At 43.0% G+C, this 25095-nt stretch overlaps 1 protein-coding gene across 47 annotated transcripts in view; it reads left to right on the forward strand.

Moving 5' to 3' along the window:
* ST6GAL1 (ST6 beta-galactoside alpha-2,6-sialyltransferase 1) overlaps positions 1-25095 on the forward strand; it is a 164760-nt gene that overhangs the window by 78295 nt on the left and 61370 nt on the right. For 11 of the 47 annotated variants that reach the window (XM_084990669.1, XM_084990672.1, XM_084990650.1 and 8 more), the window contains one exon: positions 21755-21846. The exons of the other annotated variants lie outside the window; for them this stretch is intronic. The gene's annotated coding sequence lies outside the window, so the exon portion shown is untranslated. The remainder of the gene's footprint in view (positions 1-21754; positions 21847-25095) is intronic. 47 annotated transcript variants of the gene reach the window in all.

Raw genomic sequence — 25095 nt, forward strand, 5'->3', positions numbered from 1 at the left:
GGAGTTGAGCCTGTGGACAGAGGTGAGTCCCGCTGAGCCACAGAGCTTGGCCTCTGCTCACCTTCCCACAGTAGAAGCCAGCATGGGCTTCTGTTCCCCAGCCACCTTCCATCCCTTCTGGGGGCACAGGGTGATCTGCCCATAATCTTTTGGGATATCAGTGGAGCCCACCCTTTGAGAGGCCTTTTGGGTGCCCCTCTGCCATCTTCCCTCCTCTCCAGCTGACCTCCCATATGACCAAAATGATTCTGAGGACAGGAATCCAGTTGATCAAACTGAGCCCTCCAGATTCTGCTGTGGCACCTGAGAACAGTTTCAGTATTTGACCATAAATATCTTTAAAAACTAAACATAGTACATGACCATGATCTAAAATATCCACAACAAATATCTCAGGGCTAGTCTTCTGGGAACACAAAAACAAATTAGATGTGGTCTTTGCCCCTAAAGCACACATGGCCCACTCTGCATCTCAGTAAGATGGTTGCCACTGCTGGCTGGCACTTAGGAGATGAACCCTTTACTGGCCCCCTGATGACAGAGGATGGCTCTTCCCCCATACCCTCTCCCCACGATGCCTGGAGCTACTTATGGGCTGGGACTCTTGACTTGAGTGTTCTTGTGCCCACAGCACCCAGCCTGGGGTGGGAGCTTCCTTTGCAGGGGCTTGATCAACACCTGCATGAGCAGTTGAAGTATCAAGTTCGTAAAGGAATCTATTCCAAGGGCAAATTCCTTGTGGGGTCCCTGTGGTCACTGCCTGCCTGGCCCTTGGACAGAGCACATCCTTGTTAGTTCACTTTCATGAACAGTCAGTCTGACTATTAAAGTTTCCATAAATAACCCAATGGACTTGAGATTTAAATGGAAAAAAAAAAACAACTGCCTTACAGGGCCTGTTTTATTTTTGGGGGGATGGGGTATGAGGTCACTGAGACTTCTCTCATTCCAATCAAAAAAGTCATTTCCTGTTCTGCTCTTTCAAGCATGTCAGATGGAGCCAAGGGATGCTGGAATAGCAAAGGGCATGCCAGGGAAGCTGGAAGTAAAGCTCAATAGGGCTGCAGACTTGCAGAAGTCATCCTGTGGGATCACGGAGTGGGGTTTTTGGTTTGCTTTTTAGTCAGGCAACGTAATAGGTATTTTTCAAAAGTGAATTTGTTATTAAAAATGTTTTATAAAATAAAGGGGGCTTATAAAGGGGCCACAGTTAAATAACTGTGCCAGAGAGGCCTCATTTGCAAGCAGTGGTAGCAGCCTGCTAGACGTGATGTGAGATTTGAATCTTGGTTCCATCCCTTCCTTGCTATGTGGCCTTTGGAAAATCATTCAATTATTCTGAATGTCAGCCTTCTCACCTATAAACTAACCACAGAGTTATTCAGAAGACTTAGAGAGTACCCAGCCCGGCACTGGGACACAGTGAGACTTATGATAATGGTGATGTGTGTAGGTAGCCATGACGATGCTTCCTCATCAGAGACCATGTCTGGGACCTGCCTGATCCTTATCATCCATATGTTCCTGTGTGTTTAGATGTGATTATCTTCTTCTAAATATCCACTCTAAGAGCCTCATCTCAGGGAGGTGCATGCAAGTACACAGAGTGCATGTCAATTCTGCTAGGCACATTTTTTTTTTTTTTCTTCTTTGACTTCCCCAAGGCACATGGAGTTCCTGGGACAGGGATCAGATCTGAGCCATGCAGTGCTGGATCCTTAACCCACTGTGCCCAGCGAGAGACTGTACCTATGTCCCAGCACTCCAGAGATGTCAATGACCCCATTTCACCACAGCAGGAACTCCTTGGCACATTTTTTGAAAGGGGAGAGATTGGGAAAGAGAGAGCAATGGAAATAGTAGTGCCCACAGTTCTGATAGCCACTCCATCAGCTTAATTTAAGACTTGAACAAGTGCAGATGGGGAGACATGAATCCAGAGTTGCCTCAGCCTCTGCAGGGTACGTGTCTTGTGCTGGATATGATCCCAGGGTTGAAATATTTGTCTTTTTTTGTGCTACATGGTACTAAACTCAAGATAGTTATTTCTTCTGGTTCCCAGAAGAAGAAATCAAAACCTCCTCCAGGGCCAGAGGATAAGCCAGCATGTTGGCTGAGTGAACTTTTATATGAGTGTTCCAGGGTCGTATAAACAGACCGTGTATTCTGCATTTTATGGGTGATATGAGGTAGGGGAACTTTTGGTCTCATTTTCCTTTACTGCACATGGATGTCCTGACAAAATAAGGTCTTATTTTAACTGACTTTTAATTCAGATTTATTAATTCAAATTTAGTTTTTCATTTATCTGTAAATATTTCAGTATGTATTTCTAAAAGATCAGGACTCAAAAATAAAAACAGCTATAATATACTATTATCACATTTAAATAATGAATAATTCCTTTGAACCATCAGATATGGAGTCAGTATTCAGATTTCCTCAATTGTCATATAGGGATATGTGCATGTGTGTACATATATGTATGTATATTTACGTGTGTGTGTATATATGTATATAAGATAAATATAATTTTGAAAACAGTGTGTTTATTCGAATCAGGATCCAAATAAATTCCCTACATTGCAATAGGTTACTATGACTTTTTTCATTTTAAATTATTTTTTTTTCTATTATAGCTGGTTTACAGTGTTCTGTCAATTTTCTACTATACAGCAAGGTGACCCAATCACACATACATATGTACATTCTTTTTTTCTCACATTATCATGCTCCATCGTAAGTACTAAATATGATCCCCAGTGCTATATAGCAGCATCTCATTGCTTATCCATTCCAAAGGCAATAGTTTGCATCTATTAACCCCAAATTCCCAGTCCATCCCACTCCTTCCTCCTCACAAGTCTGTTCTCCAAGTCCATGATTTTCTTTTCTGTGGGAAGGTTCATTTGTGCCGTATATTAGATTCCAGGTATAAGCGATATCATATGGTATTTGTCTTTCTCTTTCTGATTTACTTCACTTAGTATGAGAGTCTCCAGTTCCATCCATGTTGCTGCAAATGGCATTATTTTGTTCTTCTTTATGGCTGAGTAGTAGTCCATTGTGTATATATACACCACATCTTCTTAATCCAATCATCCGTTGGTGCACATTTAGGTTGTTTCCATGTCTTAGCTATTGTGAATAGTGCTGCAGTGAACATGCGGGTGCATGTGTCTTTTTCAAAGAAAGTTTTGTCTGGATGTATGTCCGAGAGTGGGATTGCTGGGTCATATGGTAGTTCTATATTTAGTTTTCTGAGGTACCTCCATACTCTTTTCCATAGTGGGTTGTACCAATTTACATTCCCACAACAGTGTAGGAGGGTTCTGTTTTCTCCACACCCTTTCCAGCATTTGTTACTTGTGGACTTCTTAATGATGGCCATTCTGCTTTGTGTGAGGTAGTACCTCATGGTAGTTTTGATTTGCATTTCTCTAATAATCAGTGATGTTGAACATTTTTTTTCATGTGCTTGTTGGCCATCTGTATATCTTCTTTAGAGAGGTTACTCTGACTTTTAAAGTTCTTAAAATACTTTTAATCAAAATTTCCCAAGAGAGGGGATTTTTCGAGCCCTGGTACGGATTTCATCACTAACTGCCAGGTGAGGTGCGGCTCTGCTGTTTGTTTACACAGAGGCCACCTCTATTTAGGTGCCTCGTTCCTCCCACTGCTTAGCCATCCCTTTCGGAAACCTCTACTTCCAGATCTTTTGAGATTCTCCTTTAAATATTTGAATACCAATCTGAAGAGCAAGTTCAGCTGCCAAAATCTCAACCTCAGATCTCCACCTGAGAAGCTCTGTTGTCCTTGCTTTTCCTGAGCCACACCAGACATTGTGTTTTTGATGAAGTGAAAGTTTGCACCTTAGCTTAATTAGAAATAATCTGGATCTCACATGGGAACTGGGAAGGAGCATGTTATGACATAGAGAAGGCTGCTCTGTCACCCACCCCTAGGTGTAGGCTTTGTGCTTTTCTTGCTCGTACGCCTCGGTTGGAAGTAGATGGAGTGTAGATGATATGGAGGTATTTCTTGGGTGAAAATAGTAACAGGATGTTTTGAGACAGGGCCCCTGTTCTCACAAGTCTCTCTGTGCAAATAGCTGAGGTTTATGCAGTTGCCACAGGTGAAGAAACTTCTGTTCTTAAGGGCTTACTGTACACATCCTTGAGTGGATTGTGCAGGGAACGGGCTGAACCTGAAGTAGCCACCTCAGGAGGGGAGTGGTGTTCCATCTGCAGGAGGGACCTCAGCCAGGGGCCTCTCACAATAAGTCCAGGATTGTTAGGTGGCCCATTGTACTGCCTGTGCTACTGTTTACTTTAGATTAACTGCTGCAGCATTCCGTGTTCATTCATATCTTTATGCCCTTCTGTTTTGCAAATGCCCAAGAGCCCTTCCTGTTGGCATTTCATACATCTTTTCCACGATCCCCCTTTCTCTGCTTCTCCCAAGTAAAGCGCACCCTCCCCTTGGGCCCTGGTGCACTTATACTGATTTGATTCCCCCAGGACACACCATGGTGCATTGTCAGTTTGCTGTTTTGCAAGGCTATCTATCTGTACCAGTGTACTGAGAGTGCTTTAAGCTGACTGCCTGGTACACAGCATACACTCATCTTGTGTGGTGGTTTGGCAGGGCAGGGTGGGGGAGCTGCTTGCAGCACTCTAATTGGGCTATGTTGGGGGGCATGTAAGAAAGAGGAAATGCGTTCTTGGGGAAACTTGTGTTTAGAGACATGAGTCATGGAAAATAGTTAAATAACGGTACAAAATGGAAGGCAGAGACTCTCAGAGGAGGCAGACAGGGCTGCTCAACCTCCTTCCTATGCAAATTATACTACTTTATCCTGGCCTATACAGTCCTTTAGAGTTTATCCAGCACTATCACTTGGGTTCTCTTGGGCCACGAACAGGATATCATTGCCCCTTGTTTCGTAAATGACGAAAACTGTGGCTTAGAGAAATGCAGGGACATGGCTGATGGCTGTCCAACTAGGAATGGTAGAACCAGGACTGGGCCCCAGTCTTCTGATTCTAAATCTAGTTTCCTTTCTACTCTTCATCACTAGTCTCAATTGGTAACCTGAGGCCTGGCAAGAAGAAGGGACCCACCTAGAACTACAGATGTGATATATTTTAGATAGTGCTGGCAATGCCAAGTGCTCTTTGTGGCCAATGAATGGAGAAGGAAAAGAAGAGAAAGAACATTGAGCCGTTACTATGTTCAAAGAAAATAAAAGCAAGTCACAAATGTGCCACATAGGTAGTTTTTAATGTTATAATATAATAAAAACATAAAGAGATGAAGTTACTTTTAATAGTATATTTTACATAACCCAATATATGTCCAAAATAGTATTTACTTTATCACATAATCAACATAAATATTATGAATCCAACATCTTGCATATTTTTTTCCTACATGAAATCTTCAGGCTCCATGTGTATTTTGCATTTACAACTCTTATAAACTGGGATTAGCCACACTTCTGGGGCTCAGTAGACACATGTGGTTGGTGGCTATTGCACTGGGCAGTGCAGTAATTTTTCTATATGTCGTGCTTTTCAGGAATCATGGGAAGAATTGATTTTGGTACTACCTCAGAGCCGAGGAAATGAAACTGGGAGAGGTTAGGTAGCTTGCCTGGGGTCACAAAGCTAGAGAGTGACAGAGCTGGACCCTGACCCAGGTCCGCCCTTCCACTTCCCACTCTGGTGGTCTGCCAACCCTCGGGAAAGGAGGAAAGAAGGACTTGCTCTATCACGCCTGCAAGGACCTCAGGATTGAATAGGTGGAAATGAGTGGTGCTGTGTGTGTGTGTGTGTGTGTGTGTGTGTTTGTGTGTGTGTGTGTTTGTGTGTGTGTGTGTCTTTTTAGGGCCACGCCCGCAGCATAGGGAGGTTCCAGGCTAGGGGTCCAATCAGAGCTACAGCTGCTGGCCTACACCACAGCCACAACAATGCAGGATCCAAGCCACATCTGCGACCCACACCACAGCTCATGGCAAAGCCGGATCCTTAACCCACTGAGCGAGGCCAGGGATCAAGCCTGCATGTTCATGGATGCTAGTCAGATGCCCTTCTGCTGAGCCACAGCAGAAACTCCTTGTGGTGCTCTTGATGTTGTGATTTTTCCCCTGAGTAACTGAGCTGCTGCAGGTGTAAATAGTATTGTGCGTGTTGGGGAAGGGGGCCTAAGGGCAAAGCAGAGGTAGCCCATTTCCAAAAGGGAACCATTGTCTTCAATGCATATAAGTTAAGAGTGTCCTTTCACTAGGTGGATGGAGAACCTCTCTCTCTTGGACGTTGGGGACAGGGGGCCCTTAAGGACACATTCCTTTTAGAGGTTGTGTGAGGGTTCTATTGTAACACAGCTAGCCAGGGCTGCATTATCAGGTGCCAAGTAATTGTGTTTGCCCTTCTCTGGGCTAAATAAAGCAGGGCATCTGTGGAGAAACCCCATTTTATCCCTTTCCAGGAAGATTACAATATCCTAATGCAGGAGAAACTGAATTAGGAAGGCCGTGTGCTCATCGCTCAAATTTGTTCTGAGTTTGTTTTTCTTGTTTTATTCACAAATATGGCAACAGGTGTAAAGACACTCTTGAAAATCCTGGTGTCCTGACACATTGCTGTTCATTTTACAATGGTTTCTTGCAATTATTTTCTTTTGTGGAAAAAAAAAGTTTTTCATATAACTATAATTTTAGTATGGACAAAGTTTATTTTATTTCTCCTGTTATCATAAAAATGTTGCTATCTTTATAAGCATGTATGTTGTGGCTTCAGGAAATATTAAGTGCTATATATATATCTATCTATCACAATTTGCCTGTTCTTATGGCTAGATGTTTGGATTGTTTTCAAAATGTCTTGACATTTGGAGGTCCCCCTGTGGTGCAGTGGGTTAATGATCTGGCTTGGCTTGTCTCTGTGGTGTTGCGGGTTTGATCCCAGCCCAGTGCAGTGGGTGAAGGAAACGGCAGTGCTTCATCTGTGGCATAGATCGCAGATGCAGCTCTGATTCCACCTCTGGCCTGGGAACTTCCACATGCCATGAGTGTGGCCAAAAATAATAACCAAAAAAAAAGGGAAAAAAAATGGCATTGTTTTTGATGCAACTGCCTGCAACTTCATTTTATTATTTATGTATTTATGTATTTATTTATTTATTTATTTATGGCCATGTTTACAGCCTGTGGAAACTCCCCAGGACCAAGGATCCTGTGGCAAGATTAGATCCTTAACTATCAGGCCACCGGGGAATTCCTTTACTTGCCTTTATATCTTTTATAATTAGATTATAAAATTATCAATTTATAATTGTAATTATATATTATTTATAAGGATAGTCATAATCATAAATTTAAAACCATATTTTTATAAGCAATACCCCAAACTTTGAATTCTAAGTCAGAAAGCTGATAAACATTTTAAAAATGTATTGGTTGTTCTGGCATATTACTTCCATTTTCTTAAGGTGTTGCTTCTGGCTTTTTTTTCCCCTCCACTTTTATTGAAATGTAATTGCCATACAGCACTGTATAAGTTTAAGCCGTACAGCACAAGCTTTTGTTTCTCAGCAGCAGTTGACATATAAGCTCCTCAGTTTTGTCATAAAATCACCAGGATTGGGTGTGAAAATTTACCCACAGTTTTGCTCAAGTAAACAAGGGTCAAAACGTTCCAAGGGTTTATATGTCCTTCCCCACGTGCTTCTTAGAGCATCCCTGATGTAACTGACCAGAGGAGCAGGTGAGGCCACCGTCAGTGCAGGACACCTTCCTTGGAGGAAGGTTGGTTAAATGGGTTTTTTTGGTTTTGTTTTGTTTTGTTTTTCAGACTGATGGTGAGGGCCAAGCGTAATCCTTGAAACCTTTAGTTCTAGACCGGGCACTTCCCCGAAGTTCAGCCTGAGCCTGCCAAAGCCACAGGCTGGAGCTCCATTCCGAACTGCACAGAGACTGCGGGGAGGGGATGACTTCCCATTTCCTTCCACATCCCAAAGGCACGTGGCTCCATCATGCGCTTTGGAGTGAGGAAGACGTGGGACATTGAGCACCCTATCTAGTCTTTCTTTGCTTCATTTCTTCATCTAAAATGGGGAGGACAGTGGCAGCTCCTTTAACCCTGGGAGGCTTAAAGGAGTCAGGACTTGAGGAGTACTAAGAAGAGGGTCCTACACCTAATTCGGACTCAATCAAATGTAAATGTGGGTTTAAATCTCAGTTCCAGAACATTCTAGGTATTGTCTTTGGGCAAATTACATAACCTTTCTGCCCTTGAGCTTCCTCATCTGTAAAATGGGATTATAGCACATGCCTCACAGAGACTTCAGGTGGTTTTAGTGAGATAATGTAGCCTTTAGCACAGCGTCTTGCACATAAAAGGCCCTCCATAAATATAATGAAAAGAAAAGCATTGTGCTTTGCTTTTATTTTCTGCTCCTCAAAAGGCAGAGCTTTGTCCCCTAGGTCTAAGCAGCTGTTCTATTATAATTAGCTCAGATCTTACCATAGGTGTGGGTACATTGTATTTTCATTATCCACACTGCAGGTTTGGGATCAATCTGTAACAAATGGGAGGCGAGTCAACAATTTCACGTCCCTGAAGCTTTGAACAGGTTTTTAAGGAAATCTTGTTTTTAAGGTTAGCGAGAGCATCATTTCACAGACAATGGTTGATACTTCACATACTTATTGATTCCAGGGCTCTCACTTATGGTTAGCATCAGCTGTCAGGTTTATGGAAGGTATCAAGTGTTTCTTTATGCTTAGCAACACAAATCAAGACTGTCTAACTGATAAGGTGAACCCACATTCTTAGGGAAAAGCAAAACGTGACCAAGGAGGTACCTGAACAGACTCATTCCATCCACCCCTCCTTGTCTGTCCCGACTCTTCCTCCTCTTCATGTTCAAGTGGTGATGCCTCCTCAGCAGGCTTCTCCAACCATCCAGACTGGATGACCAGCTTCTCCAAGTGCTACCCACTGTGCTGTGATTCCTTTTCTCCTCTGCAGTCACCCCTGCATTCTCAGTGCCCAGCCCCGGGCCTGACCAGTGTAGCCCTTCATAAGTCGGTGTTGGCTGAGTGGAGAGACTTGCAAAAACCTGCCTGTGATGTTAGAAGGTATGTGTAGCATAGGGGGAGGTGGGGCTGCAAAGTGGGTTGAGGCAAATGAATTCAATCATATTTCTGACTGGGAAGGTGAAAGGACTTCCCTGTGCCTGCACTTCCACATACCCTGGGAGGCAATGGTCTTCCCTCAACCCAACGGTTTCTCACCCCTAAGCAGCTTCTCTCTTTCAACAGTTCGCCAGTTCCCATCTGTTCCATCCGTCCTTGCCAGGCATTTGGGATGACGACAGTTCTGTGGTCTGTTCATGTCCAATCTGTAGCTTTCCGGTCCCCACCCCCTCTGCCCCAGGGGTAAATATGGACTCTGAGCATATCAACAGAAAGGAGAGATATTTCCTTTTTTAGTCTTCATACTCTGTGGGTTCGAGAAGGCCCAGGCCTCCCTGGCTCTCCTTGGATGGAAGTGCCTGGTAGTGTGAGGTGCTAGGCAGGTAGAGGAATAATCTTGGTATGAAATGAGCCTGGCTATTCAAATGTTGACTTTGAGGCCACCTTTGTCACTGCTTATCTGGCAAGTCCAACCTAACCTAGTAATAGTATTCTTTCCTGAGCGCCTCTTGTATGTTGGACAGTATCCCGAGAACTTCACAAACACTGGCTCAAGTATTCACATTTTTAGGACCAGTGTGAGTCCCTTCCATCTTCTGGGAAGTCTGGCCAGACCCTGAAGCCAGACGTGATGACAGAAGGATTTGACAGGGAGCCAGGAAATCTGAGTTCCATTTTGGCTCTGTCACAAACTGGTGCTGTAGCCTTCTCTGTTGCACTGGACGTCAGTTTTCCGTCTATGAGAATGGAATAGAGGAGTTCCCACTTTGGAGGAGTGGGCTAAGAACCTGACCGCAGTGGCTTGGGTCACTGTGGAAGCACGGGTTCTCCCTGGCCTGGCACAGTGGGATAAAGGATCTGGTGTTGCCACAGCTGTGATGTACGTCACAGCTGTGGCTTGAAATCCATCCCTGGCCTGGGAACTTCCATATGCCGTGGGTATGGCTATTAAAAAAAAAAAAATGGAGGGAGAGTGATCAGGTGCTTTTAAAATTTTCTTGTGTTTCTGGCCCTCAGTGTGTCAACTCTAACCCAACCTGCTTTCTTCTTTGCCTGAGTGACTTTAGGACTGCAGGTGGAATTACATTGCTCAGTAGTCTAGGTGAGTCTATCTCCTAGGGCTACTCTGATGGCCCAGTGACAAAAACCTTGTCTTGTTCTTGTAAATGTTTCCTAATTCTGAGCCTACCATGTTGGCGAGATACAAGGCTGGTACCCTATGTGAGGTCCTAAAACATCTTGGGTGCATGTACTCGCTCTGGGACAGTCATCTCTAAGCCTGGATCTTAAGTCTTTCTCACACTGAAAACTAAAATTAGTTGGTAGGGTCACTTTTTATTTAAAAGTTTAAAAGTTATATACCTAGAAAACCCTAAGGACTCAACCCCAAAACTCCTTGAACTGATTAATAAATTCAGCAAAGTGGCAGGATATAAGATTAACATTCAGAAGTCAGTTGCATTTCTGTATACCAGCAATGAAACATTAGAAAAGGAATACAAAAATACGATACCTTTTAAAATTGTACCACACAAAATCAAATACCTCGGAATACACCTGACCAAAGAGGTAAAGGACCTATATGCCGAGAACTATAAAACCTTAATCAAAGAAACCAAAGAAGATGTAAAGAAATGGAAAGATATTCCATGTTCCTGGATTGGAAAAATCAATATTGTGAAAATGGCCATCCTACCCAAAGCAATCTACAGATTCAATGCAATCCCTATCAAATGACCCATGACATTTTTCACAGAACTAGAACAAACAATCCAAACATTTATATGGAACAACAAAAGACCCAGAATCGCCAAAGCAATCCTGAGAAACAAAAACCAAGCAGGAGGCATAACTCTCCCAGACTTCAAGAAATACTACAAAGCCACAGTCATCAAAACAGTGTGGTACTGGTATCAAAACAGACAGACAGACCAATGGAACAGAATAGAGAATCCGGAAATTAACCCTGACACCTATGGTCAATTAATCTTTGACAAGGGAGGCAAGAACATAAAATGGGAAAAAGAAAGTCTATTCAGCAAGCATTGCTGGGAAACCTGGACAGCTGCATGCAAAGCAATGAAACTAGAACACACCCTCACACCATGCACAAAAATAAACTCCAAATGGCTGAAAGACTTAAATATACGACAGGACACCATCAAACTCCTAGAAGAAAACATAGGCAAAACACTCTCTGACATCAACATCATGAATATTTTCTCAGGTCAGTCTCCCAAAGCAATAGAAATTAGAGCAAAAATAAACCCATGGGACCTCATCAAACTGAAAAGCTTTTGCACAGCAAAGGAAACCCAAAAGAAAACAAAAAGACAACTTACAGAATGGGAGAAAATAGTTTCAAATGATGCAACTGACAAGGGCTTAATCTCTAGAATATATAAGCAACTTATACAACTCAACAGCAAAAAAACCAATCAATCAATGGAAAAATGGGCAAAAGACCTGAATAGACATTTCTCCAAGGAAGATATACAGATGGCCAACAAACACATGAAAAAATGCTCCACATCGCTGATTATAAGAGAAATGCAAATCAAAACTACCATGAGATACCACCTCACACCAGTCAGAATGGCTATCATTAATAAATCCACAAATAACAAGTGCTGGAGGGGCTGTGGAGAAAAGGGAACCCTCCTGCACTGTTGGTGGGAATGTAAACTGGTACAGCCACTATGGAGAACAGTTTGGAGATACCTTAGAAATCTATACATAGACCTTCCATATGACCCTGCAATCCCACTCCTGGGCATCTATCCGGACAAAGCTCTACTTAAAAGAGACACATGCACCCGCATGTTCATTGCAGCACTATTCACAATAGCCAGGACATGGAAACAATCCAAATGTCCATCGACAGAGGATTGGATTCGGAAGATGTGGTATATATACACGATGGAATACTACTCAGCCATAAAAAAGGATGACATCATGCCATTTGCAGCAACATGGATGGAACTAGAGAATCTCATACTGAGTGAAATGAGCCAGAAAGACAAAGACAAATACCATATGATATCACTTATAACTGGAATCTAATATCCAGCACAAATGAACATCTCCTCAGAAAAGAAAATCATGGACTTGGAGAAGAGACTTGTGGTTGCCTGATGGGAGGGGGAGGGAGTGGGAGGGATCGGGAGCTTGGGCTTATCAGTCACAACCTAGAATAGATTTACAAGGAGATCCCGCTGAATAGCATTGAGAACTATGTCTAGATACTCATGTTGCAACAGAAGAAATGGTGGGGGAAAAACTGTAATTGTAATGTATACATGTAAGGATAACCTGACCCCCTTGCTGTACAGTGGGAAAATAAAAAAATAAAATTAAAAAAAAAAAAGTTATTTACTTGGACTTTAAATGTGTTGAAGTTTGTATTCATTATTTTTCCTTTTATTATTAGTGCCTTTGTGTCTTGTCTGAGAAATCTTTGCCTACCCCAAGATTATGAAGATAGTCTCCTATATTTTCTTCTAGAAATTTTATAGTTTGAATTTTCACATGTGGGTCTAAGATCCACTTCAAATTAAATTGATGGATAGAGTGAAGCTTCAAGTTCAAGCTTCCTTTTTCCCCCATACAGATGTCCAGACACTCCAGAGTAATTTATTAAGAAGACTTTCTTCACTGAATTTCACTGATACCACTGTAAAAAATTAAAACTATTATAAAAAATTGTTACTGTTATTTATGGATTCTGTTCTTTTTCATTAATCTGTTTGTCCTTATACCATGGTCTTTTGGTTTTATAATGTCTAATAATTTAAATCCTTTAACTCTTGTTCTCTTTTCAGTTGCTTTTGCTATCTAGGTCCTTTGTATTTTCTTCAAAATTTTATAGTTAGCTTGCTAATTTCTACAAAACTCCTGCTGGGATTTTGACTGAGAATGCACTGAAGCTATGAATCAATGTACTAGTCAGGGTTCTCCGGAGACACAGAATGAACAGGATAGGCAAGTATTCATCTTATCAACACCCTTACAGCCAGACCCAGAATAAGTTTGACCAAATATCTGGGCACCCGTGGCCCGGTCAAGTTGACAAATAAAATTTACCATCACCATCTATTTGGGGGGAAACTGACGTTTTAACAAACCTGAGCCTTCCAATTCATAAATGTGGTACATGTTCCCGTTTATTTAGGTCTTACCTTAATTTCTCTCAGTAAGGTTTTGTAGCTTTCAGTAAGAAGTCTTGTCTATCTTTAATTAAATTTGCTTCTTGGCATTTGATGTTTTATTATAGATTGCACGTAAGCTATATTTGCCAATTATTTGTGAACTCGTACTATTAAAGAATACAGAATTTTTAGGAGAAGCATGATTCCCAATCCGTCAGACAGCAGTGATGTTTAGGAACTGCCATTCTGGGCAGAACCCTAAGTCAGCACTTAAATATCCTTTTCACGTGTATGCTACTTTATATTGCCAAAGTGTTTCCTTACTTTTCTCCTCACAAGAGCTCTCAGAGAGAGAGAGAGAGAGAGAGAGAGAGAGAGAGAGAGTGAGACGGGAACTATTCCTATATTCATATATGAAAATTTGGCCCCAAGGATATTATCTAAAAATCCTGAGATGGGCAAGTGCTGGCCCCAGAACCCAGGACTTTTCCTAAGAGAGCGATCCTGCTCTCAATACTAAAGTCATTCTATACAAAAGTGGCCTTTTCTAGCTATTACTGAGAACATACCACAAAGGCACCTGGCTTTACGGAGAACCTCCTGCCTGTGACCTTGTAGATGGAAGGGAAGAAGATGTGAGAGGGAGAAACGTGGACCAAGGTAACTGTATATAAACTCCTAGAGTGTGGAGGGTGAACAAGGTCAATGTCAACCTGTAGGGTACATTCATGTCTATTAGGAAAAGGCCATTCCACCAGGGCCAAACGCCTGTATGCCACGAACGTCTTGCCCAGTCACGTGTGGCTTCCCAGAGGGAAAACAGCAGACACAGAAACCTTAATTATTCAGGAATTAATTAAGGATAAGGAAACTAAGTTACTGGGTATTTTGTCTCTTTTGAGAAATTCACCAACTTCCAAGAGGATTAAACACTAAAAAGGAAGAGATTCTGTCCCGTTTCTTTTTCTTTTACAACCTTTCCAGTGTCCATCCTTTGTCTGTCCTCTTCTTCCCTCCATTACTGAGCACCAGGCCCTTCATGTGCAGAGATAAATGAGCGAGTAGCTCTCCCTGGAATTTTCTTACAAACTTTTTTGACTGTTAGCAACAATAAGGATTTTATGGAGATACGGTTACTTTTTTTTTTTTTCCTTTTGGTTGTGTCCATGGCATGAGGAAGTTCCCAGGCCAGGGATCAAACCTACCCTGCAGCAGCGACCTGAGCCACTGCAGTGACAATGCTGGATCCTTAACCGCTAAACCACCAGGAATCTCCTGCAGTTACTTTTTTTTTTTTTAAGTCTTTATGTTTTAGAAATACATACTGAAATATTTATGCTTGAATGCCATGCTATTTGCTATTTGTTTCAAAATAATCTAGGGGGTCCAGGGATAACTTGAAATAGAAACAAAATTGGAAAGGCTATGGTCGATTTTTTTTTTTTTTTTTTTTTTTTTTTTTTTGCTTTTTAGGGCTGCACCCATGGCGTATGGAAGTTCCCAGGTTAGGGGTTCAATTAGAGATACAGCTTCAGCCTATGCCATAGCCACAGCAACACGGGATCCAAGCCACATCTTTGACCTAGGCCATAGCTCATGGTGACACCAGATCCTTAACCCACTGAGCAAGGCCATGAATCAAACCTGCATCCTCATGGATCCTAGTTGGGTTCATTACCACTGAGCCACAGCAGGAACTCCCATAGTTGATGATTATTGAATCTGGGTCTTGGTCCCATGGAGGTTTGTTATCTGTTGTCATATATCTTTCCAATCATCTATTTCAGACAGAATTTCCTGAAGCACTGTTATTACATGCAGTGAATTCTGATGTTTTCAAAACTAGTTTACTCTGTTTTTAAAAAGCTGGTAGTGATGCCTTTAACTGATTTTGAGACCCACTAAGGTAAGTATTTTGAAAAACACTGGTATCTTGAGGAAAAGAAGGACCTTTATAGTAAGTGATTACCATCTACCTCAAATTGCTCCCAGGATGTATACAAAGCAGTAGGAGGTACTGACTGAACAGGATGCCAGAGAGTCTGGGAGAGGCTCACATCTGCCCCTGAGCAGTATGCATGGGAGAGGAAGCAGGTACATATTGACAGGATGGTAAGGAAAGATACTGGAGCTCAAGGATGAGGGCACAAGGGAGAAATGGTGAGGTGGGATGGGTGAGCCTGAGGTCAGAGCAGCCAGAATATGGGGGCTGTGGAGGAGTGGCTGGAGATGAGGTTCATAGGTAGCAGCAAAAATTGCAAAAGCTCTATGGGACAGCTTAAGGAATTGAAATTTATTCTGTGTCTTTCAGGAAGGCATTGGATGGTAAACAGAAATGACTCTATTCCACTTGCCTTTCATGAAGACCACCATCAGCTATATGCAGGTAGACCAGCCTATCCTAGGCAGTCATGATTTACAACAGAAAACACAGACCCAAAGGACACCTGGTCCTGGAAGCCAGATCTCCCAACCTGTCTCATGCAATTATCCTCCCACTCCACCACATGGCCTCTCAGAAAGGTCCACACAGATACATAAGCTGGGCTCTTCCAAGAGTTGTCCAAAGCAAAAATTATAGTCCCTTTCAGAGCATAGTACGAGGTGGGGCTACAGCTGCTCTCTGTTCTTTCCTCTTGTCTCTGCTGGGCTGTCTCATCTGCAGAGTAAAGTTATGGTACATGTGAGAGGTGGAGAATAATCACATTTAGGTGACGGCATTTCTCTTGGAGCTTTACAACTATTAATTCAATATTCCCAATAATTCTATGTGGTAATTTCTATTATTATTTCCATTTCATAGATGAGGAAACTGAAGTACATAGAATAAGTGATGTGCCTGAGGTCACACGTCTCGTCTGGCAATTAGCAGAGCTGGGATTTAAGTGGAGTTCACTCTCTTAACCACCATTATACTTCTGGGTTGCATTTGATTCATTCCAGCTGTGTCCTTGAACCTGAATGTTTGAACAAAGATGGTCATGAAAAGACCTGGCTTTCAGCTTGATTCTCAGTATAACTTCTAAATCTCAGTATAAAGCTAAATCTGAATCTTCCTTAATTCAGAGGTAGGGGAAAGTTTTTCTAGTTGGGATGATCTTGGAAGGAAGTGGCATTTTAATGGAGCTTTGAGAAACAGATGAAATTTTGAGAAGTTAAAATTGCTGAGAATGAAGGGTGGTGGTACTAGCCAAGATGAAATAATCCAACTACAACTTCTCTCTGCCATGTTTATAACTAAGACTTGGACAGAATGCAAAAACCAACTCCATCAGAACTTGAAAAGTACTAGCAGGCGGGTAGAATACTGAAGTCAGAACTCAAATCATAAACCATGATGGCCCTTGTCACATGGACTTGCATAATTGTTTGAAGGGTTAAAACTCTGAGATAACCTCATCTTTCTAGCCAGAGGAACCAGGAAAGTGACCCACTGGAAGTCAGAGAGTGAGAAGAAATTCCTAATAGGAAAGAGCTGGAAAAGGGGACCCCCTAACTCTGTGTATGGATTGGTCTAAGTCCTGGGTGCACTGTGTGGAACAGACCCAAAGAAACACCACAAAGATTTTGAGATCAATCTGTGATATTAATCATTACCTAAGTCCCCGATAAGCCCTTGAGTGGCCTATGTGACTTGCAGACCCAATTGGTATAGCAAAGGCTTTGAAAACTGAACATGACATTAGAGCTACAAATCACAAAGGGTGAGATGGAACTTTCTGTTTGAACCTACGTGAGTTAATTATCTGCTAAGACAAATAAAACCATCAACATTTCCCAGAGGAATTTAACAGAATTCAGAGTCTCATTACATAAATATTCAAAAGTCCAGGATGCAATCCAAATTTACTCAATAGAAAAAGAACCAGGAAAATCTGAACAATACTCAAGGGAAAGCCTATCCACAGGTGCTAACCCTGGAATGTCTCAGGTGGTAGAAATATTAAAATATCTGTTAGAACCTTTCTCCACTCTTGAAAGAGATGAAAAGATAGAAGTTTTCAACAGAAAAATGGAAACTATACGAAATCACCAGATGGAAATTTTAGAACTAAAGAGACAACATCTGAACTATGAACTCACTGGATGGGCTCAGTGGCAGAATAGAGATGACAGAGAAGAAAATCAGTGAACTTGAAGATGGACCAATAGAAATTGTGCACTATTTTAAATATATGTGTAAATATGTTTTTCATCAGAAAAAAAGTGGATTGTGTCTTAGAATATGGTAGACCAACATAAAAAAAGTTGAAAATTTGGGTTACTGGGGTCCCATCTCAGAGGGTAAAAAGAAAGATATTGGTGCAGAAAAATTCTTGAAGACAGAATGGCTTACAGGGTCCCAAATTTTGTGAAAGACATAAATTTACAAAGTACTGAATCTTATTGAATCCCAAACAGAATAAACTCAATGACAACTATTCAGCTACATCTTAATCAAATTGCTGAAGGTCAAAAATTAAAAATATGAACAGCTGGAAAAATATTACACATTATATAAAAAGGAAACCTAGTCAAATACTGCATGATTTCTCATCTAAAACTCGGTAAGCCAAAGACAGTACGTTATCTTTAAAGTCTTAGAAAAACAGAAGTATTAAGCTAGAATTTTATGTATAGAAAAAATATCCTTCAGGAGTGAAGTTTAAAAAAAAAGGTAATCTCAGATGAAGGAAATCCAAGAGACTTCATTTCCAGTAGACCCATTCTTAAAACGCCAACAGAAGTTTTTCAGGGTGAAGGAAAATGCTATCAGAGGGAAACTTTGAATGTGAGGAATGAAAGAAAAGCAAGAGGAATAATAAATATCCAACACAGTAGCTTCCACGATAGTTTAATACATGAACACAAGAATAGGGAGCTCTGGTCATGGTGCAGTGGAAACAAATCTGAGTAGTATCCATGAGGACACAGGTTCCATCCCTGGCCTCGTTCAGCGGGTTAAGGATCCAGCGTTGCTGTGAGCTGTGGTGTAGTCCAGCAGCTACAGCTCTGAGTCAACCCCTGGCCTGGGAACCTCCATGTGCCGTGGGTGTGGCCCTTAAAAGACAATTAAAAAAAAAACCAAAAACACAAGAGTAAGAAAACTAATCTCATGACGCAGAAGTAACTATAGCTTACTGGCAGTATTTTTAATGTATTCAAGTCATTTTTCTTTGTCAATAAGTGTTTTTTCCCCTCTTCCTTCCCCTCCTTTTTTTTCTCTCTTTCAACTAAGACTATACAGTTTTATAATATTCTCTATCAATTCATATTAGGAATATTTTCCTATTTCAGTAAGAAATCTTATTTTGGGCGTTTGATAATGCTGTTTTGGTAATATTTTTTAAAAGAGCACTTTTTAGTGATCCATAGTGACATATTTATGGATGCAGTGATATGACATCTGAGATTTGCTTAAAAAACCCAAGATGGAGAGCTGGGTTTTTGTATCAAAGAAACAAGATTGACCATAAATCAGTAATTGTTGATGCTGGGTAATGAGTACAGAATGGTTCCTTATACTACTTTTTGTGGTTTTTCTGTATGCATTTTTTTTAATTAAAAAGCTTTGTGATCTTTTAAATTGTTTTAATCACATCCCGTCCTGTGGCCCTTCCATAAAGTTGGACTATCCTGCTATTGTTGTGAATTGAGGTTGTTTCAGGTTATGTGTGGGTTGAGGTTGAACTGAAGTCTTTGACAGCATCTTTGTTGATTTCCTTTTCAGAGATGTAATTACTGAGTTAAAAGAGAGTGGCCATTTTTAATGTTTTGATACATTTTGTCAAATGGCCTTTCAGAAGAGATGTTCCATGTTACTTTTGCTAAGAGGTATATGAGAATGTCCTTGTCAGCTCTTTATTTTATATGTATAATACATTTTATATATAATATATATTTTATATATTATATATAATAACTATTAGCTTTGATTAATTTAATAAAAGGGGAGGTGCCATCTTATTATTTTAATGTATATTTCTTTGATTTCTAGTGACACTGAATCCCCAACCCTGCTATTGAATTGGTCTCCCCCTCCCCCCTTCTAGGGAAAAAGCAGGGGAAAGATTAGAAGAAAAGAGATTTATTGCCCCCCTCCCCATTCCTCACTTTGAAGATGAAAAGCAAAATCAGGCACAGAGCCCTGGGTTCAAATCCTATCTCTGCAACTTCCAAGCTACTGGCTTTGTCCAACCTTCACCTTTGTGAGCCTCAGATTTTTTCACTGCAGAAACAGTAGTCATACTGGCTTCCAGGAAGGTGACATCATAGAGATTTATAGGGAAAGAGCCTGGTGTGTGGTGGTCAATCTGAAGATGGTAGCCTTTGTCTTTGGGAAACTGAGGCTCAGGATATAAAGGACCTCCTGATGCAGAGGCAGCCAGGGTCTCAGAGCTGGTTTTTCTGTCCAGGAACAGCCCCTGCAGGAGCTGCTGCTCGAGTTTGGGTCACCACCTCTTCACCTTTCCTTCTTTGCAATCTCCCTGTTCAGCAGTCTCTAGTCCCCGCCGGATGATGAGGCAACTATCCCAAGCCAAGATACACATCCTGGGGGACTGGGTGATTTAGGGGAATGAAATCTGACTACTAATGGACTTATCTAATTCTGTGGGAATGCCCCCTGCAGAGTTTGGCACAGGATCAGGGTGAACTTCAGGTCAGTTTGTTTGGCAGTGTCTCCCCTTAATCTTTGGAGGTGAATTCAGAACAGGAATGGGCTCTTTCCAGGACAGCCCAGTCAAGCTGGGGGCTCTGACTCAATTCATTATCCCTTATCTTTCTACGCTCCTTCTCTATCCAGAGTCCCTACATTGGACCCATTCTTGCTACATACCTCTTGAAGGTTAAGAACAACTGAGACAGAAAAGGGGGCTGTGCCTTTAAATAACTTGTCTGGCCACTGCCTAAGAGAGAACCCAAAGTATTTTTCTTTTCTTTTTTCTTTTCTTTTTTTTTGCATTTTAGGGCTGTACCTCTGGCATATGGAAGTTCCCAGGCTAGGGGTCTCATTGGAGCTACAGCTGCCAACCTACACCACAGCCACAGCAATGCCAGATTCAAGCCGCATCTGTGACCTACAGTACAGCTGGTGACAATGCCGGATCCTTAACCCACTGAACGAGCCCTGGGATCAAGCCTGCATCCTCATGGATACTAGTTGGGTTCGTTACCGCTGAGCCATAATGGGAACTCCCAAAGTATTTTTCTATTTACTTCTTTGGATTGATCGAGATGGGGCTCCCCTTAGGTTCTTGAACACAGCTGAGTAGGCCATCCAGACACAGGATCACAGGTGAGGCCAGGGAGCCCATCACAGTCTGCTTGGAGCCTGGGTGCAGCAGACTGGACAGATGAGTATTTCTCCTGAAATCAAGGTCGGGCGCCCAGGCCCGGGGCTGTCAGCCTGCCCTGGTTTTGCTCTAGGAGCACCTCATCAATGTCCTGTTGTCCTCCCTGGACACATCCCACTTGCAGGAGACCTGAGGGTGGGGCTGGGAGGGGAAGTGAGTTTGGCTTATTTGCTAAATTGCAGGAAAATTCAGAAGCAATTCAGCAGATTTTATTTTGAGAATTTGGGCCTGCTGACTTTCCCTGTCTCAGACAATAAGCCAGTCCGTGGTGGTGAAAGCAGAACTTCCCCAGGCATCTGTCTGCAGAAGGCTCTCAGGGGTGTCCACGCTCTGAGAGAATTGAATGGTTTTCTGTTTTCCTTTTGATTATCATAGAGACATGATTCTTATACCAGCTGTAATTCATCTCATTGAGTAGTTGAATGACCCTTTAGTAGAAGAAACACTAGTGTCTTATGTAAAGTCTGTCTTAGGTAAAGTTTGTCAAATAGCACAAATTTCTTTTTCTTCTTCCGAACAGAGGGGTACTTGATAACGTGCAGCTCTGCCTCCTATGGCTTTATAGAGGTGGTGAACTCATGGCATTATCTTGGAGCTTAAAAGCTCCTTTTCATCTATTAATTCCCTTATGTTTCGATCACAACCCTGTGCAGTCAGGATTATTAAGTCCCTTTTATCGTGAGGAAACAGAGGCTCCGAGAGGATGAGTGACTTCTGAGGACACAGAGTGATCTGGCCAGAGGGCTGGGGGACCTCATGTTTCTGTAATGGTTTTGGGTTTTCCCATAAGTTCTGCCCTTCCCGTAACACCCCCTGTCTCTAACTCCTTTGAGAGTCCCAACCAAGTTTCAGATCTCTTTGCTATGGAGCAGTGTTTGAAATGGTTAACAGTGAAAGTGGCTAATACTGGTTTTGTTGAGATGGACGTCAATGTCCCATGTTTATCCAGACAAATATTGACTCATACACTCCTGGAAAGTTCATGTCCTGTTCTCACAGAAATGAAAACTTCCTTCATCTGCAGCAGCTAAGCCACAACCCAACCTCCTGTCCCTCCTCCTCTATTCTTGCAGGTTCGGCTTTACTGGGCACCATTTATTAAGCATCTGCCATGTTCCAGGCATGGCAGGATCCCTCCTTCTAGCCCTTCCAGCAGCCCTGTGAGGTAGGTGGTTTTGTGCACATTTTACAGGTGAGGCAACTGATGTCCAGAGTGCTCCTGTTATTTAAGATCACATGGTGATGACTAATGAGGCTGGGCTCCAAATCTAGATTCATCTGACTCCAAAGCTGGGTCCACCTGAAAGGTAGTACTACTCTTCCAAACTGGGCTTTGTGTGGGCATTGTCCTCGTCTCAGTCCTGGTCCTTGCCTCATCAGCACGGGGCAGTGGGGGCAGCAGTAGTGGTGGTGGGAGACAATGGGCAGGGAATAGGATGCACCTAGATTTTCTTGGCTTCTGGGCTTAGGGTGAAATCTGAGTTGACATCCTGGGTCTGCCTCTTCACAGTGGAGTGATTGTAGGCAAATCAACTCTGAGCCTGTTTCCTCACCTGTAAAATAAGTTCATCAACTACCCGCCTTATGGATCTATTTTGAACATGAAATGGGTGACTGGCCCGTAGTAGGTGCCTGAAGCAGTGACAGGTGTTCGCTGTTGGTCACATACTGTCAGGGAGGGGAGAAGGGGTGCTGTGACGATCAGGGCTGTGGCCTGCCACCCCCGCCCACTGTTCAACTTGCACAACTGCCCACTGGCTCATCAGTTCATTCCCTGCCTTCAGGCTTTTGGTCGCCTCTCCACCAAATGACCTGATGAAGACCAGGCTCTCCCCCCTGATATGGTGCCACCCGGTGAGGCCAGCTTTGTGCACCTGCATGGGCTGACTTGACCCTCTCTGTTCACCTGTGCCCCCCCCTCATCCAGCTCCAGGCCATTTCCTTCCCATCCCTCAGGCTTCTTTGATCCTAGGCTAGATTTGGGCCCTTCCTCCTGGGCTGAGATTCTTGAGCACCTTCTTTGCAAGAAGCAAATATTCACTTATTTGGCAAACAAAGCTGAATCACAGGCATTGACCCAGGTCCTGGGAACAGAGAGGTAACTCGATGGTTCAGGTGCTCATTCTCTAGTGGGGGAACAAAGTAAATAGTGCATTAAGTATTTGGTCCTTGTTTAATTTCTCATGGTAGTTAGACCTATTAGCATATAAGGGGCGGAGGAAGTAATAAGTACCTCCAGGGCTGCTGTTCTGAGCACATGGTTACCAGCCTCTTGGTTGATTTGATTGATATGAATAGATATGGTCAGAAGGTAAGCTCACAGCTCTGGCACTGCCAGGCCAGCCCCAGTGGGGGTTTAGAGAGGGGTGAGGAGCCCAGTGGCCGCCCTCTCCCTTCTATGGCCCTCCTTCCCCCTCCTCCCCCAAGTCCCATTCTGTGATTGAGTCAGCATGCAGGGTTGGCACATTTTTGATCACTTGTAGGGAGGGAAACACACTGGCTTTAGAGCCACACCTTCCTGGGAAAGTCCTATGACCTCCTCCAGCCTCAGTTTCCTCTTCTATAAAATGCTGAAGCCGTAGACTAGACATTCATATGACAGTTGTCTGGAGATCTTTAAAATTCTCCATATTGGCTTCATCATCGTTACCAAGTTCTCCTTTATTGACAACAGCCCTAAGGTGAGGCATCTTGTTCTCATTTGACAGATGGGGACATCAGCCACATGCTACCAGAGCACAGAATTTCCCCTGTGTATGCAGGCAGGCACAATTGAGCAACTTAAGTGATTTCTGTCCTTTATTGATTTCATAACTACAGAGCTGAAGGCATTTATAAATCTATTAAAAGAAATTCATTGTGGAGTATAAACTGTCCTCACTATGCCCTAGCAGTCCGGTGGCTTTGAGAGCAGTGGTTCATAAGCAAGCAGTTATTTCTATCACACCCTGATACATGAGGGGCACGGGACCTCACAGACTAAGGGACTGGCTCCTGCCACCTGTCCACTGCACATTCTTCATATTCTCTTCTAGGCAAATGCAGGCTTTTTTTTTTTTTTTTTTTTTTTTTGTCTTTTTTGCCTTTTCTAAGTCCACTCCCACGGCATGTGGAGGTTCCCAGGCTAGGGGTCTAATCAGAGCTGTAGCCACCAGCCTACGCCAGAGCCACAGCAATGCGGGATCCGAGCCACATCTGCGACCTACACCACAGCTCATGGCAACACTGGATCCTTAACCCACTGAACGAGGCCTGGGATCGAATCCGCAACCTCATGGTTCCTAGTCGGATTTGTTAACCACTGAGCCATGATGGGAACTCCCAAATGCAGGCTTTTTTATGTCTCTGACCTTTGGGACTGTTCTCAAATAGTCAAAATCTCAAATGTTGACTCTAAATGCTGAAGGTCAGTTGGAAGGATAACCACCATCCAGGGCTGCTGAAGGGTTCACTGAGATGACCTATCTAGTGTCTATTGCATCCTCAGTGTGCCCTGGGCTTAAAACTTCAGACCGGGGGTTTCCTTTTTAACTGAAACCATTTGCTTCTGGGGTTAGGGGGCTGTGGCTGAGAGTCATGAGTCAAACAAGATAAACTTCCAAGAGCAACCATCAAGAACATGGCCTTAGATTCGGATGGTTCTGAAATTAAGTCTTGGTGCTGCCACTCACTAGCAAAAGCCTTTTAACCTCTCTAAGACTGAGCTTCCTTACCTGTGAAATGGAAATGATAGTAGTGCCAACCTCAGAGGACGGTGAAGGGACGGAGGCTGGGGGTAGGATTAAGCAGTAGGTACTGAGATCTGGCCTCTAAAGACAAAGCTTCACCTGCCATCATAGGTGCAGATATCAAGTGGTCTCTGTGTATGGGAGGTGGACAGGGAAGTGGAAGTGAAAAGACCCAGAAAACCAGCCTTTGCCTCCTAGGAGGGAATGCCCGTGGGCCAAGAGCAGGAGCAGAGCTCCCGCCCCCATCTCGGTGCAGAGAGAAGCACACTCTTTCAACCTGGCCTGAGTCTTCAGCTACCCAGCTGCCTGTGTAACCTGGTAGCCACACTCGAGATCACAGTTGGGAGGAAGTAAATGTAGACAGTCCACCTCGATGCAAGGGTTAGCATCAACTCCTCTGGCCTCACAGTAGATGGAATTAATCACATCTCCCCTTTGGGCAGGGAGCCCAGAGTTGATGACATTTGGCCTGAAATTCTTAAAGAGACTTGGATTGAAATGGAGGCCCTGCCACCCCGCATCTCAGTAACTCTGGGCCATCATGGAGCAGCAAGCTCCTGGGAATGTGGAGGAGCCTGGCTAAGTAGGCACTGAAATACCTGAAGCCATGTGTTGACACATCCATGTCCACCTGCCCTGGGCTGGCCTTGCCCCTCCCCTCACCTCCCAGGAAAAGCCTGACCCTT

Source organism: Sus scrofa, chromosome 13, assembly GCF_054392235.1.
Source record: "Sus scrofa isolate SSC_HxYL_T2T_F1_AM1 chromosome 13, Sscrofa_HxYL_maternal_Yorkshire_Landrace_v2.0, whole genome shotgun sequence".
Classification (NCBI taxonomy): Eukaryota; Metazoa; Chordata; class Mammalia; order Artiodactyla; family Suidae; genus Sus; species Sus scrofa.